Source organism: Aethina tumida, chromosome 6 (genome assembly GCF_024364675.1).
Source record: "Aethina tumida isolate Nest 87 chromosome 6, icAetTumi1.1, whole genome shotgun sequence".
In the NCBI taxonomy this organism is placed as follows: Eukaryota; Metazoa; Arthropoda; class Insecta; order Coleoptera; family Nitidulidae; genus Aethina; species Aethina tumida.
This window is the reverse complement of record NC_065440.1, coordinates 15982139-16004474: the sequence shown is the minus strand read 5'-3', so window position 1 is coordinate 16004474 and position 22336 is coordinate 15982139. Positions and strand designations below refer to the sequence as shown.

At 28.0% G+C, this 22336-nt stretch overlaps 1 protein-coding gene across 3 annotated transcripts in view; it reads left to right on the top strand.

The window, feature by feature from the left end:
• LOC109599644 (TWiK family of potassium channels protein 7-like) overlaps positions 1 to 22336 on the top strand; it is a 165704-nt gene that overhangs the window by 65137 nt on the left and 78231 nt on the right. For all 3 annotated transcript variants that reach the window (XR_007548300.1, XR_007548299.1, XM_049968706.1), the window contains one exon: positions 3297 to 3325. The gene's annotated coding sequence lies outside the window, so the exon portion shown is untranslated. The remainder of the gene's footprint in view (positions 1 to 3296; positions 3326 to 22336) is intronic.

Below are 22336 nucleotides of genomic sequence, written 5' to 3'. Positions count from 1 at the left end.
AAATTTAAACACTAAATTGAATGAAGGTGGTAAAATGTTTCTAAAACTATTTCACGCCGCGTCGACCGTCGTGTTTAATCGAAAATCCACCCCCTCAAAATATAAATTGACCCGAAGCAACAGCGGGCCAGGGAAAACACTGCGGGGTCATAAATCTGTGCCATCGAGCAAGGAGGCATATAATCTTTATGCGTCGAGTGTACACAAGTCGCGCTGACAAAGTGACTGAGGATCATCAGTCTGAAATCTCCGACCTCGGAGTTCTTAATTAAACCACCAGCAGAAGTGGAGATAACTCGAGGAGAAGGCTCGGGCCACGTCTGCAAACTTTACGAGCCGCGACAAGCGAAAGGGCGACGACGAGGCCGTTGGGGGGGGGGGGTGTCAACCCCCCGACGAGCATTCAACCCTCCACGAAACTATTACAGGTGTGTTGTTTAGATTTTTTTTACTTACAAGTTCCAATGGAAAGGGGTTTTACAAGGATGTTAATCTCTTGGTCCCGCGGGATTACGGGGTTCGTGTTGCGACTAGGCGAAACTGGGAGCCGGGGAATTTTGCATAATTGTTCGTATTCGACACCGGCGAAAAATGATTAATTGCCTGAACAGTTACGATTCGGAATTGCCCCCCGGATTTAATAGTGTGTACTCAAGATCATTATTCTACTGCTTCGCTCCGTAAATTGCAGGCACTTGATTCATATTTTATCACCATGTTAATAATTAATTATCCATGTACTTCAACCAGAATTCTACGGAGTATGAATTAATTATTACAGCCATGTTAATAATTATCCCATTACTATTATTCATTTCAATAATTCAATAGATTCAAGACACAAATTGAAAGCGTAGTATGATTACAGGAATCTACATTTTTTACATCTTAATTCTTTTAATAAAAATCCATGAATTCTGTAGTGTATGAATTAATTATTAATCCACCCCTTATTACTGTGAAACTTAGAAGGAACAAAGGCACATTTTTGTTGCCATTAGACACCGGCTTTTTTCGGACGACAATAACCTGCACCCTTAACGTTTTGCTAATGCGAAAAATGCCCTCGACTGGCGGACGAGAAAAAACCGCCACCGACGCGAAGGGGAAGTTCGGTGAATTTCCAAGGCTGTAATTAATTGGGAGTAGCAAGAGTAGCAAGATCGTTAGTGTTGCAAATGGAAATTCGGGATAAGTTTCGGAATTAATCCGTTTATAATGAAGGTGGCGGCGCACAAAAAAATGGGACCACATCGACGGACTTACAGTCAGTAGGGAAGGGGGATGAAATTAGCTGGGAATGTGTGCGTGGTCGTGAAAAGTTCGCCCGTTAAAACGTGTCCGAATGTCTTTGTTACTTTGGCCCTGGCCCTGGAGTTTGGATGGAGACTGCTTAAAATTCTGTGTGACAGTGGGACAACAAATAGACTGAAATAAATTTATAATTTGTTTTTTTTTTGTTGTTTCTATATAGATTTAAATATAAATAATATACGTAATTATGAAAATTTATATAAAAATCATCTTTGATTAACGACATCTATGGTACGCGTATTTAAATTTCTTGTGAGATGAAAATATTACAGAAATCTTTATTTTAAGATTAAGGTAATTGTTTAAATTAACCTTCGTTCAAAAGATGTCGCCAAAATAATTTTTCTAAAGAGTCAAGATGATTCGTGCATTTCTATATTTTCAATTTTTTTGTAGTTTCTATTCAGATTTAAATATAACATGATTTATTAAAATTTATATAATAATTAACTTTTACTAGTGACATCTGTGGTACATTATCCAAAAGATGTCTCCAAAATCATTATTATAAAGTGTCAAGTTAATTCAGGTATTTTTATAATTTAAATTTCTTGGTAGTTTGTATTCAGATGTAATTTTAAATTATAACAAGGTTTATGTAAATTTATATAATAAATAAACTTTTACTAGTGACATCTGTAGTACAAATATTTAAGTGTTTTTTAGGATGACAATATTACAGAAACCTTTATTTTAAGATTCAGATTATTCAGATTTAAATATAAATTATTGCATGATTTACATAATAATTACCTTTTGCTAGCGACATCTATTGTACATATAATTAAGCGTCCTCTACGATGTAAATATTACAGAAATCTTTATTTTGACCTTAGGTATTGTTTAATCATCCCTGAAATATTCGATTATATTTCATTTGTGCCATTCGAAAGTGCTACTTTTTCAATTCCAGCTTGGCAAACAACAATGCAAACACCAAATCGCCCAACAAATATTTGCAGCCAATCAAAAACAAAAATAAAAAAGCTTAATTAAAAATGTATCACATTGTTTGAACGTAATCTAACGTTGGATGGAATCCGTCATCGAACAAACAAACACGGCGCCAGTCCATTAGCATTTAATTTTATGTGCAACACGGAAAAAAATTCGCTGTGGCAAAACAGCGAGGGCTCGGAATGCAACAGCCCCGGCCGCGAGTCGGTGCGAATTCAGCAATTCACACCACACTTACCGTGCATAATTCAATTATGCACAAACACCGAATTAAGCACGATCGAACGGACGGCTATTTTATTTTTTACCCCATTGTCGCGCATTTTATCGGTGCGTTGCGGCGTTTATTGTTTTGCGGCGGTCGAATTGCGACGGTTTTTAAGAACAAATGCCGCGGGTAATCGCGTTAAATTCACGGCACACGAATTAATTACGAAATATCGATTTCGAAACGGGGGGGGGGTGGTTATTTAAATTGTAAGGTAAGCCGGGGCATTATGCCGTAAAGCACCCTCTTACGGAGACGTTTAGGGGGCAGTAAAACCGGGGCGGGCAACAATGTCGTGTCCGTGTCAAAGTCTTGGGGTAGGTTTTAATGTCGGTCGGTCGGTGAAATTTTAACTGCCACGTTTAAGAACCCCATTTCGGGTCGGTCGCTTGCGGTGGCTCCAGTGACGCCCTTGTAGTTTCTTGAACGTGATTTAGTCGCTTATGGTAACTAACACGTACGGGTTTTATCGTTGGAAAAAATGCGGCATCCATCGGGGGGATGGGGGCGAGTGAATTGATAGTTGAATAATCGAATTAAATCAATTAAGCAATTCCAAGAACGCAAATTATTCAGCGAGCTCGGGAACCGTTGGCATTGAACAAACATAAATTGATTAATGCCCCCGTTATGTACAAATGGCAGGCTCTAATTACTACATTGTTGCTTATTAGCAAATATTGACCAACCGATACGGAGTCCATTTCGAATGATCGACCACCACTAAAAGTTTTTTAATGTCGTTATTGTTTTACAGGTTTGACGTGGACTAATTTATGTTTTATGGTGAGTATCCCACTTCCTTCCAGCGTAATAAACGATTTTATAAGTGCAGATTCCTGTAATTTTCTCGTCTTGCTAATGCAGATTCCTGTAATTTTCTCGTCTCATTACAAACATTCCCCAACTAACTAACTAACTAAAACGTCGATTTCCCGTTTTTTTGAGTAACACACCACAAATATATTTTCCGGGTGCATCACACCCCCCATAATCCCCATTAATTCAATATTTTTTGTCGCCGTGTGCCATTTTTCGCCGCATAAATTACAATATCCCGACGTATCGATGTATTATGCATGACGGGACGTTCACGTGTACCGGGAAACACGTGCGAATAGATTAGGGGTGGATTATGGGCGTCGTCGTCGTCGTTCGACGGTCCCGTCCCACGTCTTGTTCGAATTCGCAGTGCCGGTATAAATTTGTAACTTATTAAATGGCTATTTTGCATGGAAATTGCCCGCGGCTACGGATTTACTAAACAACTGTCCGTAATTGAGTGATCGTCGTTTATAAAAAAATAAAAATTTAAATCGGGTAACGATATAAATGGGTTTTTAAATGCAACTATTGGAATGCGAAATTTAAATGTGTTTTTTACGTAGTGATTGGGATGTTTGCGTTGTTGTGTTTGTATTATGTTGGCATTTAACTTGATGTGGGTTGTTTTGTTTTTTGTTTGCTGTCGAGTAGGGATGGTATAATTCATTTATTTTTAAACTACATTTTTTAAATATATTTTCAAAATAACTTTATTTATTTTTTGATACTCTATTTTCGATATTAATATTTTTTATATAAAAATATATGAAAACTTGTTAATCTCCTATTGGTAATATTAATGGCTCAAATTGTTAAATTTGGTGAATTATCCAGTTGGAAAAATGGCGAATGCTCCCTTTGAAAAAATGGTGAATGCTGCATATGAAAAACGGCGAATGCTCCATTTGAAAAATGGCGAATGCTACATTTAAAAAACTACATTAACCACATTTTTTAAAAATATTTTTATAAATGAATTTATTTATTTACTACACTATTTTAGATATTAATATTTTTTATATAAAAATATATGAAAACTTGGCTCATATTAAATTTCTATTGGATGAAAATATTACAGAAACCTGTATTTTAATTATTAAACCCAAAAAAAATATATATTAATGTATTTATAAATTATTTTAATATTCCAATAAATAAAATACAAAATATAGATTTATTTAAATTAATTTTTATTCAAACACTCCATTTAAATAATATTTTTTCACTAAAATTTTACCAGTGACGTCTACGATAATATATAATTAACCTTAACCTTATTTTTTTTAAATTTTAAATTTTTAAAATATTAATTTTAATTTTTCTAAACTTATTTTTTATGTATAATCTGTCAAATTTTGTTTATTTATATTTAAATTGTTATTTATATCTTTAATCTATTTATATCTATAATTTTATGAAATTCAAATTTAATTAGTTATTTTTAATTTTTTTTATAAACGGTTATATTTAATTTAAAATAATAAGTTTACGTATTTTCAAATTTAACCGATTATTTTTAATTTTGGAAGCTTAATTTTGTTATCTATATTAATACGTAATTAATTTTATTTGATATTATTTAAATTTTCTTCATTTAAATAGACAATTTGATTATTTTTTAAAGTTAATTGATTATTTTTAACTTATTTTTTTATTTTTAATTTTTTAATTATGATAATAAAGATTTATAAATTTAAAACAAAATTTGAATTATTTTCAAATTTAATTGGTTATTTTTAGTTTTTGAAGCTTAATTTATTATATTTTAATAATTATTATATTAATAGATAATTATTATATTAATATATAATAATTATATTAATATACAATTATTATATTAATACATAATTAAATTAGTTTAATATGTTTTAAATTTTCTTAATTTAAATTAACAATTATATCAATTTCTTTAATGTTAATCATAATAATAAGAATTCATAAATTTAAAAAAATGATTTTAACTATTTTCATATATAATTGATTATTCTTAATTTTTGAAACTTGATTTATTAAATTTTATTACTTATGTTAATATATAATTAATTTAATTTTATATTCATTAAATTAAGAATTTTATTATATATTTAATGTTATTTGATTATTTTTCATTTCTTTGTTTATTTATTTTTTTCTAATTTATTTTATTATTTTTAATCAATAATTTTAATTATTGATTAAAAATTGATTGATATTATTTTAATTTTTTAATCACAACAACTTATAAATTTAAAATAATGATTTTAATTATTTCAAATTTAATCAGTTATTTTTTAGTTCTCGAAGTTTAATTAATTAATTTGTATTAATTATAATAATATATAATTAATATTTTTAAAATTTTCTTAATTTAAATTAACAATTTTATTATCTATTTTGATTTTAATTGATTATTTCTAATTTATTTTTTATTTTTAATTTTTTAATCATAATAATAAATTTTCAAATTTAATTAAACATTTTAACACTTAACACTTAACCTTATGTTCTTTAAATTTTCTTAATTTATATTGATAATTTTATTATTTTATTAAAGATAATTAGTTAATTTTAATTAATTTTCTTGTTTTTAATTTTTCATAATAATAATAATTTTTATATTTAAAAAATAATTTTAATTATTTTTCAATTTAATTGACTATTATTAATTTTTGAAGTTTAATTTATTAATTTTTTAAAATTATATTAATATATAATTAGTTAAATTTAAAGAATATAAATTTTCTTAATTTAAATTGATAATTTTATTATTTTATTAAAGTTTAATTTTTTTAATTAATTTTCTTATTTTTAATTTTTTTAATCATAATAATTTTATTTATTTTCAAATTTAATTTATTATTTTTATTCTTTGAAGCCTAATTAATTGTATTTTATTAATTATATTAATGTATAATAAATTTAATTTGACATTATTTAAATTTGCTTAATTTAAATTGACACTTTTTTTACTTTTTAAAGTTAATTGATTATTTTTAATTTTTTAATTACAATAATAATTTATAAATTGTTTTTTTAAATTTTGAAGCTTAGTTTATTAAATTTTAGTAATTATATTAATATCTAATTAATTTAATTTGATATTCTTTAAATTTTCTTAATTTAAAAGAACAATTTTGTTACTCTTTTAATTTATTTATTTTTTTTAATATTTGCTTAATAATAATAAAAATTTAAAAATATTTTTTAATTTTTATAAATATCTTATAAAGTAAAATGAAATGAAAATATGATATTTAATATTATTGTTAAAATATTTTTTATTTGTAGATTTAAATTAATAAAACAAAAATACTGTTTTTAATATATTAAATATTGAGGTTAAATAAACAACTGAGTCACAGACAAAAAAATAAATTTACCTCGCATATACATTTAATTAATAAACGTAGCTTATTAATTATAAACTATATAACATAAAAGCTTCAAAAAGCTTTATCAGATATTCCATTATTTTCTACAACACTTCAAAATAGATAATTTTATCAAAAACACAACATAAATATACACTGCAAAAATTAGAATTCTAAATTTGTTCGTAAACGATAAATCACCCCCGAACACACTCAAAAAATAAACACGTCCACCATAAATCGTCCACCGCTTCCCGTACATTGAATATTTCGCGTATTATTGTCGCGCCTTATCAGTCCAGATGCCGAACGGTGTGCGAAACACACGGGACATTAATCTCGTTTCGGGGGCGGCCCGGAAGCCGGGTCCGAACCTCACGGACGTGGCGAGTGGACCGACGGAAAAATGGACGAGTGCAGGGGATTGTACGGACGAGGGTGGATTGATCATTCGCGGCGACAGCCTCTGACACGTTCGACGTGGAAACGTATGGTTTTCCCGGTTCTGGGTCTATATATATACGTATATTGGGTCGGCCCGGAGTCACCGGGTTCGACCGGACGCAAACACACGGTTGTCTGGATGTTAAAACATAACGAGGTGGAGGAAGTTTATGTTTAAGATTATTGGGTTCAATGATTTTTTGTCAATTTTAACCGTTGGATGCTCCATTTCAAATAAATGTGAATTATGCAGTTGAAAAAATGGTGAATGCTCCATTTGAAAAATGTGGATGTGTTGTTCAAAAAATGGCGAATGCGACGTTTAAAAATGGTGGATGCACTATATGTGTTGGATTATCTCTTTAAAAGATGGTGAATGCCCAACAACTAATGCTCTTAAAAATAATGAATGCACTGAAAGTTAAACGACGTTAAAAATTTCAATACTGAAAGAATGTTGAAAAATTTAATATATTCATTCAAAGGCAAGAATTCCCGACAAGACAAACAAAACGTTTCATAATCTTTTTAATACCCCGTTTTTAATTGCTACTTGATTGAAATACCTACCAGCAATAAAACCAGTACTGGACATAAAATGGGTTGGTACATTTGCGACTGCATCAGATTTTATTCCACCACTTTTATATCTATTTAATTAACAGCCTAATAAAACTGGATTAAATGCTGAAGTTTACTTGTTTAAAATAAACTTTACTAACTAAATACCACCAGTTTTATTGTTCCAGGAAATTGGAAAGGAGAATTATGCCATTTGAACGGTTGTAGAAAACTACGTGAAGTAATTAATAAAGCACATTAAAGCATTTATGTAATGTGTTTAATAATTAATAAGCAATGATTATTAATTAAATGTACAATATATGCGAGGTAAATTTATTTTTTCGTCAGTGAATGTGTTGTTTATTCAACGGATGCATATTATACAAATTATATTGTTATTAATTTGAGATTGTTTACAATAAATATTTATTGAATGAAATTTTAATTATTTTTAGCTTGTAAAATTAGACATAAGTTATTTAAAAATCGATTATATTCGTTTTGTTTTTAAATTCAGTTTAAAATGTTTATTCATAAAATAAATATACATTTTTTATTTATTCAAATGTTATTCCAGATTTTTCAGACTATTTTAAATAAAAAATTTTATATTTAAAAATGTTAAATATTTCATTTTTTATTTTACCAAATATTCATTTTAGGTTATTTTTTAAATTATTTAATATAATGATGATATTTTATTTATTTAACATTTATAGTTTATTATTACTAAATTAACAAATAAGTTTAAAAATAGCCAAATTTACTTAAAAAAATATTGAAATTGTTAAATTAAATATTTAAAATAAAAAAATAAATAAAATAACAATTTAAACTTGAAAAATGAAAGCTGAGCTTTAAAATTTATAAAAAAATTGATTTTTTTTTAATGTAAAAAAATCAGTTTAAAAATTTAAAATAATCAATTAAATTACAAATAAATAAAATTATCAACTATATGTATAAAGATGAAAAAATTAAACCAATTAAATTTGAAATATTCAGAAAAAATTAAAACTTAAAATTAATAATCTAAAATTATAAATTAACCAATTAAATTAAAAATAAAAAAAATTAATTATTAAAATTTAAAGAATAAGACTTAAATATTTGAAAGTAACAAATTAAATTAAAAAATCCAATAATTTAAAACAATATTAAAACTATTAGTTAATAATAATTTATATTTGAAAAAAAATTAAAATTATTTCATATTTTTAATGTAATTCAATAAAACTTAAATAATCAAGCTTAAAAATTTAAAATGAATAATTAAATTTGAAAAAATTAAAATTTTAAAAATTTAGTTTAAAAATTAAAAATAAATGATTAAATTAAAAAAAATCAAGAACACTAAAACTAATCAAAGAATTAAAAAAATAAACTTATCATTTTAAATTTACAAAAGGGAAAAGAGCTTAAAAAATTAAAAATTATAAATTATATTTGAACAAATTAAAATCAATATTTTAAATTAATAATACCTAAAAATTAATATTTATAAAGTTAAAACTTTTAATTTAAATTTATAAAATTAAAATAATTAAGCTTAAAAAATTATAAATAAATTTGAAAAAATTAATATGAATATTTTAAATTTATAAAATTTTAAAAATTGAGCTTCAAAATATTAAAAACTTAGAGTATAAATTAAAAAAACAATTAATTAATTAATAAAAAGAAACAATTTAAATTATTATTTTAGATTTATAAAATTTGTGTATTAAAAATAAAAGATTAAAATATCCAATTAAAAAATATAAAATATCTAATTAAATTAAAAAAAGATAAATAAATTTCTCTATACAAATGGATATTTCAATTAAAGCTGTTTAAACAAAGATTTTATACCATTATTTAATATTTATTACTTGTCAATATGGAATAAATAATTTATACTACCTCATAGTTTATTTATTCACAACATTTCTTGTTTTTAGCATTAACTTTCAAATATAAAAACTAGAAAATTAGCTATTAAGCCATTTCTTTTTTTATTCCAAATTCTCTTCAAAGGTAAATCTTAAAAGCACCTAAAAAGTATTTAGTAAATTTGTCTCATTCGATTTTATATATTTAATTAACAGATAAAATAGGATTAAACGCTGAAGTTTACACAAACCTGTGTGAATAAAGTTGCCCAACTAAAAGTTAATTGCTGAAGTTTTATTGCCACGGAAATTGTGGTGTTTCGAAAACAGTTAAATCAACAAAATTTTGTCATTTAAACGGTTACAAATTAAAAAAATAACATGAGTAATTAACAAAGCACGATAAAACTTTACGTAACGTGATAAATAATTAATATACAATAGTTTACAACAAATAATTTGTTCAATGACAATTGTAATTTGCTTTGTTTATAACGATTTTATAGTTTTCTAAGTTTCAATGCAGCAAAATTAAAAAACATTAAGAGGTGAAGTTAAAAATTTAGGTATAGGTGAAGGTTATATCGAAGTTCAAGCTTTAGCTGAAGTAGCAGGTGAAGATTATGTTAAGTAAACAGTAAAAATCACTTATGAATTCACCATTTCTGGGTACTCATTATGCACACTATTGATTTTCCTCCAGTGCAAATAATTACACTTTATTGCAGCATGTTAATTAAACAGTCAAAATAGTTACTTAACATAGTTCAGCCACCGACGTATATTGAAGTTATTATTTCATTTAAACAATCAATTCCATTCGCATCGATTTGACCCGGGAAAAACTTACGCGGTGCACAATTTGCGGAATTAAATCCGAAACTTTTTCACCCGGATATGTATATTGTAAGATTTTAGTGCGCCACCAATTCGGGGGCGGCTCAAGACCGACCGACGAGCTTTCTCCGGGGGTAAAAGGGAATTCATCCAGATAATGCTCGGTGCCGTGTTTTCGCCGCGAAAATCTCATCCAGCCAACGCGGATGTAGTTTTGTTTCGGTCTTATTGCCGACCCCGGTCTGTTTCCACCGTCTGGAAATGTGCTTCGAGTTTCGGGGGCGACGTGGTTTTTTTTTCCTTTCTTTTTTCTTATATATTTATTTATTTTTTTGTTTTTTTGCTGTCTCTCCGCTTCTGTGCAAGCCAGACGTTGATGGATACGTTCCTTGTGGCGAAAGAGATTCCGGAATCGTCGTAAATAAACAATGCCTGTTTTACTTTATGTCAGTGTGAGGGTGTGTTAAGGTTTATTTTTTTAAACAACTGTCTCACTTAAGTAAGTTATTTAATAACAATTAAGTGCAACAACAACACGTATTTACTTACATTTATGGATCCATTTCCTGCTACAAGAAAGAAAGATAATCCAATTTTATTTCGAAGCTTTTTTCTTACATTATATTTTCCGTTCGCAAGGGTAAACACTAAATACTGATTTATCAAGAGCCCCAGATTACGTAGCGTAGATCCTGTATTGTTTGCGGTTTTTAAGGGGATGACCGGAACAGTGGAAGAGATGAAGATAAATAAATAATAAAGGAAGTTCAATTACTGTTGAGAATATTTAGGATTCCGGTTTCGACTCCGTGTTTGTTTATTTTTCCACGCTCTCCTGCAACTGATTTTATCCTGATCCTTCTTAATTGGACAACAGATTTTGAAACTACGATAATGATCGTTAATAACTGGAGTTACGATGGAGTATTTAATTTTGTTCGATATTTGTTTAAGTCATGAGTGCGCTCATTATTTAAACTACAAAATAATTGTGGTATAAGTTCTTTCAAATATTTTCAAAATAAGTTAAATTTATATAAAATTGCGCGAAACATTATAGTTCTAAAAGTCACCCACAAATTTTTATCACAATTTAAAATATTTTATAGATATTTTGAATACTTATTTTTGAATTTTGTTAAACTTTTATAAACTATATAATAAACAAAATATATGAGAAGTATAAAATAAATAAAATATATATAAAATTTGTAAAGTATATAATATATACAAAATATACAAAACATACAATATATACAAAATATGCAAAATATACAAAATACACAAAATTTTCTAAATACACAAAATATACAAAATATAAAAAATATACAAAAATATTATATATTTATATTATATAATTTATAAATATATGAATATATAATTTATAAATATATGAAATATAATGTATAAATTTTATAAACACAAAAAGTATAAAATAAACAATATATAAAATATATGAAATATAAAAAATATAAAATACATAAACTATATAAAATACATGAAATACAAAAAATATATAAAATATTTTAAATATAAAAAATATAATGTATAAATTTTATAAACACAAAAAATATAAAATAAACAATATATAAAATATGTAAAATATGGAAAATATATAATATATATAAAATATATAAAATACATATAAAATATACAAATATAAAGTATATAAAATAAAGAAATAAAATATCAAAAATATATAAAACATAAAAAATATTAAAATAAATAGTATAAGCAAACATATAACATAAAATATGTAAATTATCTAAAATTTATAAAATATAAATTATATAAAACTTAAAAATGTACATAAAAATTATAAAATAAACAAATTATACAAAATGTATAAAAATTATAAAATATAAATTGTTTAGAATATAAAATATATAAATTATAAAATATACAAGACAAAAACCATACGCATATATACATTAAACATAATTTATAAAATAAATAAATAAAAAAAATAAATAAAATAAATAAAATAAATAAAATAAATAAAATAAATAAAATAAATAAAATAAATAAAATAAATAAAATAAATAAAATAAATAAAATAAATAAAATAAATAAAATAAATAAAATAAATAAAATAAATAAAAAAGTAAAATATATAAAATAAATTCAATAAAATATATAGGACATATAAAATATAAAATATGTAATATAAATTATAAAATTTAAAAGTTAAGATCAAAACTAGATTTATTTAGAAATTAAAAATCAAGTTGAAGATGAGTTAAACTTCAGATGGGAACTGTAGAAGATGGGGTTGAAGTTGAAGGTGAAGTTACAGCACAAGGTCAAGTTAAAGTTGAAGATGAAGGTGAAAGTGGAAATTAAAAAGTTAATTTTATTTAAGTAATTAATATGTAAAATTTATGATAATTTAAGTTTTAAAAATTGATTGACAAAATTACAAATCTCAAAATAAAATTAATATAATTATACCTAAGATTTATTAAATTCTAATATTTTGTATGTTAAAGATTTTTTTAAATTTATATTTTCAGTTCTTGCCTAAATTGGGATTAAATTTTAATTAAACAAGCTTATATTTATTTTTTCTAATTTCTGTTTATTCGCCTTCCAGTTTTATATTACAGTCAAATTAATTTAATTTACCTTTCATTAGGTTTTGTGTTTAACGTTTTAATTCAGTTCAAATATTCTTTTATATATATTTTTTATATTAAAATTACAACGTTAATTTAGGAAAAAATAGTTAATATAAGTGTATCAAAATGTGTTGGTAAACATCAATTATCTCATTTAAAACAGTAGTATATATTTAACCATAGACTCATCCATCATTTATCCTATCATTTATTCAGTAATCCATCCACCCATTCACACATTTACCGATTTATTGATTTAACAATTTATCCGTTCCATTAATTCATTCATTAAAACTCTTTTTACGTTCATAAAGTCCTCCATTGAAACAGTGATTGAATCCATAATTCAATTGGGTCAACTTTTTTAAACCGTTTTTTTATCTTAATAATCATTCAATATGGATGATATTAAAAACTCCAATCCGTCACGCCAGAAAAATGAAAAAAAAAGAAAGAAAGCCGGATTTATTTGTTGGAAAAATAATTGGGATCTTGGCGTCGTTAAAAACGAACCCGCCACTCCAGCCCTCCATCCACCGGCACTTCGCCCAGATGCAAAACACCACTCGATAGTAACGGGCTCACTTTTTCCCTCCGACATTCTCTCCGACATTTTTACCGAATCGTACAAGAGAAATCACTCCGCATTCGGATTATTCGCACGCAAGTCCTGATAAATAGTGCCTCGAATTTATCGTTCCCCGTTTGGGCGATGCCCGATTCTCCTTCGCCGAAAACCGGGGACGAATCGCGGACGGATCGCACGTGATTTTTATTCGTACGGATCGCTGAAAGAATGTAATTAGGAACAGTGGCGGCCGACGAAAATCCCGGGACACCGTTTTCGCATTTATTTATATCTCCCCGAAACTATTTTCTTTGCGTTGTTCTACAAGGGTTGCGAACGGATTTATGGCCGTCATTAACCTCGGCGTCGGATTCCGTCGTTTTTCTTTTTGCGTTTCACCTCGGATACCTCGGTGCGGTTTCGGGAACGGTGTGGGAGTCCCCGAATGCGGTGCACTTAGCGTAACTGCACTTTTCATTTAGTTTATCGATGGAAAATGTGTGATTAGGAGCGTAAAAACTAATAATTACTTTTACTAACTCTTTTTTTTAACTTCGTTTTATATGTTTCCGCAGTTAAAAGATCCGAAAATCCTCATAAAATTATACTTATTTTACTTCGAATAACTTAAGTAACAGAAAATTAACGAAGAGACAAGTCTTTGGCCTTATTTATTTATATTCAACGTTGCCTTGTGTTAATTTTATACCTTTTAACTTTGTTTTATAGGTTTTCACAAATAATCTCATAAAAGACAAGAGAATTCTCATAAAATTATACTTATTGAACGTTGAATAACTTAAGTAACAGAAAATTAACGAAGAGACAAATCTTTGGCCTTATTTATTTATATGTAACGTTGCCTTGTGTTAATTTTATACCTTTTAACTTTGTTTTATAGATTTTCACAGTTAATCTCATAAAAGACAAGGGAATTCTCATAAAATTATACTTATTGGACTTCGAATAACTTAAGTAACAGAAAATTAACAAAGCGACAAGTCTTTGGCCTTATTTATTTATATTTAACGTTGCCTTGTGTTAATTTTATACCTTTTAACTTTGTTTTATAGGTTTTCACAGTTAATCTCATAAAATACAAGGGAATTCTCATAAAATTATACTTATTGGACTTCGAATAACTTAAGTAACAGAAAATTAACAAAGCGACAAGTCTTTGGCCTTATTTATTTATATTTAACGTTGCCTTGGGTTAATTTTATACCTTTTAACTTTGTTTTATAGGTTTTCACAGTTAATCTCATAAAAGACAGGGGATTCTCATAAAATTATACTTATTGAACGTCGAATAACTTAAGTAACAGAAAATTAACTAAGAGACAAGTCTTTGGCCTTATTTATTTATATTCAACGTTGCCTTGTGTTAATTTTATACCTTTTAGCTTTGTTTTATAGATTTTCACAGTTAATCTCATAAAAGACAAGGGAATTCTCATAAAATTATGCTTATTGGACTTCGAATAACTTAAGTAACAGAAAATTAACAAAGCGACAAGTCTTTGGCCTTATTTATTTATATTTAACGTTGCCTTGTGTTAATTTTATACCTTTTAACTTTGTTTTATAGGTTTTCACAAATTTCATCTCATAAAAGACAAGAGAATTCTCATAAAATTATGCTTATTGGACTTCGAATAACTTAAGTAACAGAAAATTAACGAAGCAACAAGTCTTTGGCCTTATTTATTTATATTTAACGTTGCCTTGTGTTAATTTTATACCTTTTAACTTTGTTTTATAGGTTTTCACAAATTTCATCTCATAAAAGACAAGAGAATTCTCATAAAATTATACTTATTGAACGTCGAATAACTTAAGTAACAGAAAATTAACGAAGAGACAAGTCTTTAGCCTTATATCTTTATATTTAACGTTGCCTTGGGTTAATTTTATACCTTTTAACTTTATTTTATAGGTTTTCACAGCTAATCTCATAAAAGACAAGGAGATTCTCATAAAATTATACTTATCGGACTTCGAATAACTTAAGTAACAGAAAATTAACGAAGAGAGAGAGTCTTTGACTTTATTTATTTATATTTAACGTTGCCTTGTGTTAATTTTATACCCTTTAACTGTTTACACAGTTAATCTCATAAAAGACTAGAGAATTCTCATTAACTTATACTTATTGAACATCCAGTAACTCATGTAATTGAAAATTAACGAACTCCGACGATTATGAGACACACACATACACCAAAATAAAACTAATTCGGAAGTTGGCTAATGGCGTCGCCGCACTAATAACTTGTTAATTTCGAGTGCACCCGCGTCCTGCAGATGCTGCAAGTTTAAAGATCGTCGTGGAAAAAACTGGAAGTCTGCTGAAATTTATAAATCTGAGAATTAGACCTTTTGCCTCGGGCATTAGCGTTAGAATTCTAGAAATGATGTTTATTTCTTAGCTAAGAATTAATTAATAGTTTTTTTATAATGAATTTAAAGTTGTAAATGAACTGAACATCCCCATATACACATTGTATCCTTTTATATAAGATACATTTAATTATTTGTATTTATTTTGATCAATTTTTGTTTAATTAATGCATCCTTTGAAGGCTTTTAATTAATCATGGGTTTTGTGTTATGTTTGCGTTTGATAAATATACATTTTGTTCGACGTTTAATATCTCTCACTGCCATTTAATTTATTTTGTACACATATTTTACGATGCAAAAAAGCAAATTTTAACAAATTACTTTCATGCTGATCACACTAAGTTGCATTAAACAAAGTAAATGTTCATTTTTGTTGTTGCTTTTTCATTTCTAAAGTGAAAGTTTGCTGAATAAAATCAAATTAATATTAATCGCCGCCTTGTCATTTTAGCCGGACGCACTGTTTACCCATAAATAACTAAAACGTTGTACGGGGGGTTTGGCCATTGTGGCGAATGATGGAATTTTTAAATTCAAATTATCCTCTGCACCGAGACATTTCCCGGTTTCTTTTCAGTGGTCGTTCAACCCTGTCCGCATTCACAATACTAAATTATTATCACCCCGGCCGCTTTCACATGCGTATATTAATAAACTAACATTTTATGGTTAAGGGGTGTAAATATAACAAAGGGCAACGTTAAATATCAATAATTAAAACCGAAGTCTTTAAACCTCTTCGCTAAATTAAGTTGCATAAGTATAATTTTATGAAATTAACTGTGAAAAATATGGAACGCCATCGTTCCTAATTCGCAGATTTATAAATTTTTTCCCCCGGACGAACTTCAAACTTGCAGCATCTGCAGGACGGCGGGTGCACACGAAATTAACAAGTTATTAGTGCGGCGACGCCATTAGCCAACTTCCGGATCAGTTTTATTCGGTCGTGTGTGTGTGTGTGTGCAGTTTGATGGACCCGGGGATAAAGCTGGAGCAAAATTCAATTTGGCCGGACCCATTTTTGGGGTCGTTATCGAGAATTAACGTCCGCCGATAAACACGTGCATGTGTTTTATGTAATTGATGGCTTTACTGCATGAGGGGTCGAGGGGGCAGTTTAACAGCGTTATAACTGCCCCATTGCAAAAATCATACAGTCAATAAAAGGCACGCGAACGTGGACGTGCATTATTAGATGGCGACAAAACGATTTCATTTTTTCTTCGTCCTTAATAAAATCTCGGGTCATTCCTGAGCCATTTATACGTGGCGGAAGTGGGTGATTTTTCTTAATTTGCCGCCTTTCAAAATAATTTATTGCCAGAATAAATAGACACAAAGGAGCGTGAGGGACTTGCGGCATTCAAAGCGGAACGTTTATTAATGGTGCACGTTAATTTAGATTAATTTGGGGCGAAAGTATTCTTTTTTTTCCGGAGGCCCCCGACTATTTGTTATATTTAATTGAGGTAACAATATTAATGGGGCAGTTTTGGCACAACCTGCTTTTTTACAGCACAAAATATTTATGGTGTTTTAATCTAAAAATCACAAACATCCTGAAACAAGTAAATAATAAGCCTGGGATTAGCTAGAAACAGGTTAATTTAGATTAATTTGGGGCCAAAGTTCCTCTTTTGGCGCCCAACTATAAATTAATTGAGTCAATATTAACGAGGCTATTTTGACACAACCTGCTTTTTTAAAAATCAAAAACATCCTGAAATAAGTAAATAATAAACCTGAGATTAACTAGAAAGTAGTTAATTAAGATTAATTTGGAGCAAAATTACTTTGTTTGGCGCCCAACTATCAATTAATTGAGTCAACATTAACGAGGCAATTTTGATACAACCTGCTTTATTAAAAATCAAAAACATCCTGAAACAATTAAATAATAACCCTGAGATTAACTAGAAAGTAGTTTATTAAGAGTAATTTGGAGCAAAATTACCTTTTTTGGCGCCCAACTATTAATTAATTGAGTCAATATTAACGAGGCAATTTTGACAAAATGTTTATAGTGTTTTAATCTAAAAATCAAAAACATCTTGAAACAAGTAAATAATAAGCCTGGGATTAGCTAGAAACAGGTTAATTTAGATTAATTTGGGGCCAAAGTTCCTCTTTTGGCGCCCAACTATGAATTAATTGAGTCAATATTAACGAGGCAAATTTGACACAATCTATTTATCTATGTTATAAAATTAAAAATAATAATAGAAATAACCAAACATATTAAAAAATTTTAATAGAATTGGATGAGTTTGATTTGAGTACCTTCGTTGGGCGCCCAACCATTGGAGTAGCTGAACATCCTGAAGCCATCATAAAAAAACGAACAGAAAACAAAGAGACGAGAGAATAAATCCGAAAGAAATCAAGTAAATAAAACGGCGGCAATAAAATGCGGACCATACAAAATAAGTTTGTTCAGGGATTTTGTTCTTCGCAAGCCTCCATTATAAAATTGTTCCGGTCCGTAGATAAAACTTTGATAGAAATATGTTGCACTTAAATTCCGACGATGAGAAATGAATGTCAACAAGGCGGGATTAGTGCGGAAATTAGCCGGAGTGTAATTGTTTTCGGGACAATTAAGCAGGGGCAACTTTTAATCCTTAATGCCCCGGATTAAGGACGGAGGATGGCGGGGTTCAGGAGGTGTGAAGTTATGTCGGAAAGTTCGGAAGTCTTCTTCGTGTTTGTTTAAGAAAATCCTCGGCTAATTAACGGACGAAATCAATGTTTAAGTGTTTCCCTTTTTTTTGCCCTTGTCATGGAAGGACGACTTCTTTTCGCTGTTTGTCTTGTAAATTGTTTGTTGTTGAAGGAGATTTTTTACGAATATTTTCGTTGCCTTTCTTAGGAAAATAAAAGTCAATTAACTAATTCTAAATTAATTTGCATTGTAACAATACTCAGCAGTTTTATTTATCTCTCACTATACTCCGATTCCCATAATAATTTATTCGATTCGCTCCTTTGGCGATGCACTTTTGCGTAAAACCAGCCCAGTTCCTCCCGGCGTATAATTATTTCATTCAGCACGACAAAAAGATTCAATTCGCAGATTGCATCGTACATTGTTCCACGAGCGACGCTTTGTGATTGTATGAGCCAGTGGTTCGTGCCAAAGGACAACATGATGGACGAAAAATAATAACCACTTCGTCCTTCCATTGTTCATGCTACCGCCGAATTATCGGCAATGAAGATAATTGGGGTGTGATAATATCGTTTTGATTCTGATGGAAAATTATGGAACAATAACATAAACAACATTAATTTTCCATTACTTAAGTTGTCAGAAGTTCAGTGACAATATTATTATATGAATTCTCTGGTATTTCATGACCAAGTCCAATAAATACAATTTTATGAAAATTCCCTTGTCTTTTACGAGATTAACTGTGAAAACCTATAAAACAAAGTTAAAAGGTATAAAATTAACACAAGACAACCTTAAATATAAATATATAAAGCCAAAGACTTGTCTCTTCGTTAATTTTCTCTTACTTAAGTTATTCAAAGTCCAATAAGTATTATTTTATGAAAATTCCCTTGCCTTTTACGAGATTAACTGTGAAAACCTATAAAACAAAGTTAAAAGGTATAAAATTAACACAAGGCAAAGATAAATATAAATATATAAAGCCAAAGACTTGTCTCTTCGTTAATTTTCTGTTACTTATGATATTCGACATTCAATAAGTATAATTTTATGAGAATTTCCTTGTCTTTTATGAGATTATCTATGAAAATCTATAAAACAAAGTTAAAAGGTATAAAATTAACACAAGGCAACGTTAAATATAAATAAATAAAGTCAAAGAATTGTTTCTTCATTAATTTTCTGTTACTTAAGTTATTCGACGTTCAATAAGTATAATTTTATGAGAATTCCCTTGTCTTTTATGAGATTATCCATGAAAATCTATAAAACAAAGTTAAAAGGTATAAAATTAATACAGGGCAACGTTAAATATAAATAAGTAAAGCCAAAGACTTGTCTCTTCGTTAATTTTCTGTTACTTAAGTTATTCAACGTCCAATAAACATAATTTTATGAGAATTTCCTTGTCTTTTATGAGATTATCCATGAAAATCTATAAAACAAAGTTAAAAGGTATAAAATTAACACAAGGCAAAGATAAATATAAATATATAAAGCCAAAGACTTGTCTCTTCGTTCATTTTCTGTTACTTATGTTATTCGACATTCAATAAGTATAATTTTATGAGAATTTCCTTGTCTTTTATGAGATTATCTATGAAAATCTATAAAACAAAGTTAAAAGGTATAAAATTAACACAAGGCAACGTTAAATATAAATAAATAAAGTCAAAGAATTGTTTCTTCATTAATTTTCTGTTACTTAAGTTATTCGACGTTCAATAAGTATAATTTTATAAGAATTCCCTTGTCTTTTATGAGATTATCCATGAAAATCTATAAAACAAAGTTGAAAGGTATAAAATTAAAACAGGGCAACGTTAAATATAAATAAGTAAAGCTAAAGACTTGTCTCTTCGTTAATTTTCTGTTACTTAAATTATTCAACGTCCAATAAACATAATTTTATGAGAATTTCCTTGTCTTTTATGAGATTATCCATGAAAATCTATAAAACAAAATTAAAAGGTATAAAATTAACACAAGGCAAAGATAAATATAAATATATAAAGCCAAAGACTTGTTTCTTCGTTAATTTTCTGTTACTTATGTTATTCGACATTCAATAAGTATAATTTTATGCGAATTTCCTTGTCTTTTATGAGATTATCTATGAAAATCTATAAAACAAAGTTAAAAGGTATAAAATTAACACAAGGCAACGTTAAATATAAATAAATAAAGTCAAAGAATTGTTTCTTCATTAATTTTCTGTTACTTAAGTTATTCGACGTTCAATAAGTATAATTTTATGAGAATTCCCTTGTCTTTTATGAGATTATCCATGAAAATCTATAAAACAAAGTTGAAAGGTATAAAATTAAAACAGGGCAACGTTAAATATAAATAAATAAAGCCAAAGACTTGTCTCTTCGTTAATTTTCTGTTACTTAAGTTATTCGAAGTCCAATAAGTATAATTTTATGAGAATTTCCTTGTCTTTTATGAGATTAACTGTAAAAACTTATAAAACGAAGTTAAAATAAGTATAATTTTATGAAAATTCTTTGGTCTTTTATTGTATTAACTGTAGTAAAACAAAGTTAAAAGGTATAAAACTAACAAAAGGCAACGTTGAATATAAAATTTCAATTTTAATTAATTTTTTAAATATTTGAATCATGTGAAAATTGAATATATCAAATGTATGTATTTAAAATAAACATAAAATATTTTAAATTGAATTTAACAAACAATTAATACTTGAATTTTAAAACTATATTTTTTTAATATAAATAATAAATGTAAAATTTTAAACAGTTGTAATTTATTTAAAAATATAAAAATCACTTTGTACAATGCATAAAATGAATAAATTAAATTCTTCTTAACACACACAATGAGTTCTTTTTCTGTCGTTCTGTTCCTTAATAATTTGCCGCAGATTTTTACCATCGAAATGAATTGTTATTCGTTTGCCTAGTGCCCCAATAAATTTCACATTTCCATTGCATATTTATCTAGTGATCCATTCACCAGGTCGGTTAATTGAAGCGAGGGCATAATAATTTCAATTAGCGCCATTTAAAATGGAGCCGGCCCAAGGATCTGGATCACGTCACGAGCAGCAGTTCAATTAAACGATCGGCTGATTAATTAGCCGCTTCAAGATGTCGACGCGCCTCCTTTCGGGCACGAAACAAACGGTGGCGGCGGCGGCGACGTCGAAAGAAAATATCGATTCACGTGGGGGGCCGCATCCTTAAATATCCGACCAAATCAAAGTTGTATGTTTTTCATAAAAATACAGCCGGGAAGTGAATAAGTTGCGGGGGCCGGAGGGCCGCCGCGTTACAAATATGAAATTGGATTTTCCGCAAAGCCACAAGCTTTGTTTTCTCAAGATTTACAGTTAGGAGTGGCAGCGATGGAAATGCGCCTGCAAGAATTGAAATGGGAATAATCGCATTTCGGAATTAAGACCCTCGACAATAAAAGGAGACATCCGATTACCCAACAAAGGGATGTAATTTAATAAATCTGTTTTCAACCGTCTTATAATAATTGTAATTACGTCTAATGAACAAAAACGTATTCAAATATTTTTTTGTCGTTTTTTTTTTTTTAATTCGATATTAAAATTGTTTTCGTAATAAATAAAATTGTTGGCCGCATTAAAATTGAATGTCTGTATTAA